Below are 4933 nucleotides of genomic sequence, written 5' to 3'. Positions count from 1 at the left end.
GTTACCCCGACCTTTCGGCCTAGGAAGACACGCTGATTCCTTCAGTGTAGCGCGCGTGCGGCCCAGAACATCTAAGGGCATCACAGACCTGTTATTGCTCAATCTCGTGCGGCTAGAAGCCGCCTGTCCCTCTAAGAAGAAAAGTAATCGCTGACAGCACGAAGGATGTCACGCGACTAGTTAGCAGGCTAGAGTCTCGTTCGTTATCGGAATTAACCAGACAAATCGCTCCACCAACTAAGAACGGCCATGCACCACCACCCACCGAATCAAGAAAGAGCTATCAATCTGTCAATCCTTCCGGTGTCCGGGCCTGGTGAGGTTTCCCGTGTTGAGTCAAATTAAGCCGCAGGCTCCACTCCTGGTGGTGCCCTTCCGTCAATTCCTTTAAGTTTCAGCTTTGCAACCATACTTCCCCCGGAACCCAAAAGCTTTGGTTTCCCGGAGGCTGCCCGCCGAGTCATCGGAGGAACTGCGGCGGATCGCTGGCTGGCATCGTTTATGGTTAGAACTAGGGCGGTATCTGATCGCCTTCGAACCTCTAACTTTCGTTCTTGATTAATGAAAACATACTTGGCAAATGCTTTCGCTTCTGTTCGTCTTGCGACGATCCAAGAATTTCACCTCTAACGTCGCAATACGAATGCCCCCGCCTGTCCCTATTAATCATTACCTCGGGTTCCGAAAACCAACAAAATAGAACCGAGGTCCTATTCCATTATTCCATGCACACAGTATTCAGGCGGGCTTGCCTGCTTTAAGCACTCTAATTTGTTCAAAGTAAACGTGCCGGCCCACCCAGACACTCAATAAAGAGCACCTTGGTAGGATTTCAACGGGGTCCGCCTCGGGACGCACGAACACGCACGAGGCGGTCGCACGCCTTCGGCTCGCCCCACCGGCAGGACGTCCCACGATACATGCCAGTTAAACACCGACGGGCGGTGAACCAACAGCGTGGGACACAAATCCAACTACGAGCTTTTTAACCGCAACAACTTTAATATACGCTATTGGAGCTGGAATTACCGCGGCTTGCTGGCACCAGACTTGCCCTCCAATAGATACTCGTTAAAGGATTTAAAGTGTACTCATTCCGATTACGGGGCCTCGGATGAGTCCCGTATCGTTATTTTTCGTCACTACCTCCCGTGCCGGGAGTGGGTAATTTGCGCGCCTGCTGCCTTCCTTGGATGTGGTAGCCGTTTCTCAGGCTCCCTCTCCGGAATCGAACCCTGATTCCCCGTTACCCGTTACAACCATGGTAGGCGCAGAACCTACCATCGACAGTTGATAAGGCAGACATTTGAAAGATGCGTCGCCGGTACGAGGACCGTGCGATCAGCCCAAAGTTATTCAGAGTCACCAAGGCAAACGGACCGGACGAGCCGACCGATTGGTTTTGATCTAATAAAGCGTCCCTTCCATCTCTGGTCGGGACTCTGTTTGCATGTATTAGCTCTAGAATTACCACAGTTATCCAAGTAACGTGGGTACGATCTAAGGAACCATAACTGATTTAATGAGCCATTCGCGGTTTCACCTTAATGCGGCTTGTACTGAGACATGCATGGCTTAATCTTTGAGACAAGCATATGACTACTGGCAGGATCAACCAGGGAGCTGCGTCAACTAGAGCTGAGCAGCCGGCCGCCCGGGAGTGTGTCCCAGGGGCCCGCGCGAACACGCAAGCGTCCGCTCAATTATTCTGCAAACAGGAGGAGGCTGAGCTCCCCTGCACAATACACCTCGAAACCCTCTCAGGTCCCGGCGGCGCGCAGCGCCGTCCTAAGTACTTGGTCGGGTTCGAGAGAGCGCAATCGCCCGGAGTTAGGCGAGTAGACGCTTTAGGTGCGACCACCCGTGCTCCCAACTGAGCTTGCCGCTGCCGACAGAGGCCCGGGAGCGTGCTGTCGTGGCATTGCCGGCGGGAGACAACACGCGCCACCTACGGTGACCGGCAGCTCCAACGCCAGCGCCACAGAAGGGCAAAGGCCCCACGTGGGTGCCGAAGCGAACTCTCCCAGCACAGCGCACGTGCCAACACGTCTGCACAACTGCGATACAAACCACCAGCGAGAACCGCTGGGGCGACCGAGCAGCAGACGGCGTCGCGGCGCCGAGTGCCGGGCGGCGGCGCATCCTCAACGCACACAGTCCTCAGTCGGACCAGCACACTGCAGATGTCCACCGCGCTTCGCACCGGGCCCGCGAGGACCCACTTTGGCCGCCCGGCGCCGCGCGCAGGGTGCCCCGGCGCGCAGCTGCGCCGCCTGCCGCGTCCGTCGGCCGGCGCGCCTGCCACTGGGCGCCCCCACCAGCCGGCTGTAGCGCGTGCGCCCACGCACCGCGCGGCCAGCACGCCGGGCGGCCCCCCCTCACCGGCCGGGGACGGTCCCACCCAGCCACCGCCGCGTATCGCTTCACACACAGATTTGCCCTTACTGATTTACCTCCAGCAACAACAACCGCACCACAATGGGTTTACCAGTTGTTCATTTGCGTTGCGTCACGTCACCAGCAAACGTAGACGTCCATCCCAGTTTGCAAATGCAACGATTATTGCATACCTGTCTGTTAGGTGTCACGACACACTACGTCTGCCCACATACACGCAACAAAATGTGCACGACTAGAGAACACGTGGGAGGTGGCCCCCTACGTATGCGATGTCCATTACGAGACCGACTGTCAACCAGCATCTGTACCATGTCGCAGATGTGGAACGCGGTGCACCATGCTATCACACTGTGTGAGAAGAGACGACTACGTTTGAATACACGCGCCACTACATCAACAGACGGCTCATGCTGATCGCCATCCAGGGCGTCCGTTACTCCCACACGTCTCTATGGCGTACCACACTGCAATGTAGCTGTTATGGGGAGACGGCACGTGGCTGAGTGCACAACATTTGGACCGTATGGTTCGCTGTTGTTGGGCGCAGTCGTACGGTCACACATGTGCCACAGCGTATCATTCAGTACATACGGACCTATGTGCAGTACAATGTGAGGATTAAGCTTACGATATCAGCGGACAGTGGACACAGGCCGTACCACGACGTAGACTGAGCGCTTCGACATGCGAATGCCAGTGAACAGCTGCGAAGGGCATTGAACACGCAAGCACCTGAACGACCAGCGTGCGAAGGCAGGGTGGAGGGGGGGGGCGATGTACATCCTGCAGTTGTCCACATTACAGTGTACAGCGGGAGCATGTAAAAAGTAAGCAACACTTGCGAAGTGTTCAACATGAAACGACACACAAGAGGGTGGGCGGTGCGAGTAGCGAACTATATTCAGAGGGTTGTGGTTAGACAACACTAGATTAATGTAACGTGTCATATGCCAATTACAGAGCAGGTTAAGGCACAACGTGGGTTAGGTTAAGGCACAACGTGGGTTAGGTTAAGGCACAACGTGGGTTAGGTTAAGGCACAACGTGGGTTAGGTTAAGGCACAACGTGGGTTAGGTTAAGGCACAACGTGGGTTAGGTTAAGGCACAACGTGGGTTAGGTTAAGGCACAACGTGGGTTAGGTTAAGGCACAACGTGGGTTAGGTTAAGGCACAACGTGGGTTAGGTTAAGGCACAACGTGGGTTAGGTTAAGGCACAACGTGGGTTAGGTTAAGGCACAACGTGGGTTAGGTTAAGGCACAACGTGGGTTAGGTTAAGGCACAACGTGGGTTACGTTAAGGCACAACGTGGGTTAGGTTAAGGCACAACGTGGGTTACGTTAAGGCACAACGTGGGTTACGTTAAGGCACAACGTGGGTTACGTTAAGGCACAACGTGGGTTACGTTAAGGCACAACGTGGGTTACGTTAAGGCACAACGTGGGTTACGTTAAGGCACAACGTGGGTTACGTTAAGGCACAACGTGGGTTACGTTAAGGCACAACGTGGGTTACGTTAAGGCACAACGTGGGTTACGTTAAGGCACAACGTGGGTTACGTTAAGGCACAACGTGGGTTACGTTAAGGCACAACGTGGGTTACGTTAAGGCACAACGTGGGTTAGGTTAAGGCACAACGTGGGTTAGGTTAAGACACAAATTGCGTTACAAATTGCGTTACATTGCGGTACAAATTGCGTTACATTGCGGTACAAATTGCGTTACATTGCGGTACAAATTGCGTTACAAATTTGGTTAGGTTAAGGTGCAAAATGGGTTGGATTACAGTACACAACATGGTAAGAGATAGTGTGTTTGGGGGGGGGGGGGGGGGGCAGGTTCGTTGGTAGTGATCATTGTAAGTGAATGTCTGAGGCAGCGTCAGTATGTCACAGCAGTTCTGTCTCGTCAGGATGCGCTTTTCGCTCGTGACTGGAGGCGCGCCGCGTCTGTGGTTGCGGCAAGGGAGTGGCAGACCTGTGTGATTCATTCCTGCCATTGTTTCTGTGCCGTAACAGGAGGCAGTGTGGTGGTGTTGGGTGCACCCCTGTGTAGGACATGTGTGGGTGTTGGTGGCTTATCTGAGCAATTGTGGATGTTGGACGGGTGGGATATTCTATTTTATAATTGGACCCCCTGGTGTGGTTATCATAGTGTGGATGGTGTACTGTGGCGGAGAGGATGCACCGGACGTTGGTCCATGCTGGTGCTTACATATCGTATCTGTGTCTGTTACAGGCAGAGAGTAATGTGTGATGGAGTGTCTCGCTGAGGTGTGGTTCATATTGTGTGCACAGACTTACAGCATGTATAGGGACAGCGGGAATTGGCATATTGGATATAACTCGTCATGAAACGCAAGATATAGGGGTGGATTGCAACGTACGAGTGCGGGAAGAGTCCGCCGTTCATCCGCTTGGGTTGCGATTTGGGCGGTTGGGGTGGGGCACGTGCGGGTGCGGGTGGAGTGATTGTCGGTTGACTACTTCGTGCGACGCAGGCACTGGCGTTCGGGTTCCTGTGGTGGACAGAT

General features: G+C 54.3%; 1 non-coding gene across 1 annotated transcript in view; it reads right to left on the bottom strand.

Annotated features, from left to right (window-relative positions):
- Nucleotides 1–1622, bottom strand: part of LOC126114116 (small subunit ribosomal RNA) — a 1908-nt gene extending 286 nt beyond the window's left edge. Inside the window, exon 1 of the ribosomal RNA XR_007525070.1 lies at nt 1–1622. This exon is cut by the window's left edge and continues 286 nt beyond it. This is a non-coding gene — a ribosomal RNA (small subunit ribosomal RNA).
- Between the last annotated feature and the right edge of the window lie 3311 nt (nt 1623–4933).

Source organism: Schistocerca cancellata, unplaced genomic scaffold (assembly GCF_023864275.1).
Source record: "Schistocerca cancellata isolate TAMUIC-IGC-003103 unplaced genomic scaffold, iqSchCanc2.1 HiC_scaffold_285, whole genome shotgun sequence".
Taxonomy (NCBI): domain Eukaryota; kingdom Metazoa; phylum Arthropoda; class Insecta; order Orthoptera; family Acrididae; genus Schistocerca; species Schistocerca cancellata.
This window is presented reverse-complemented; position numbering and strand designations above follow the sequence as displayed.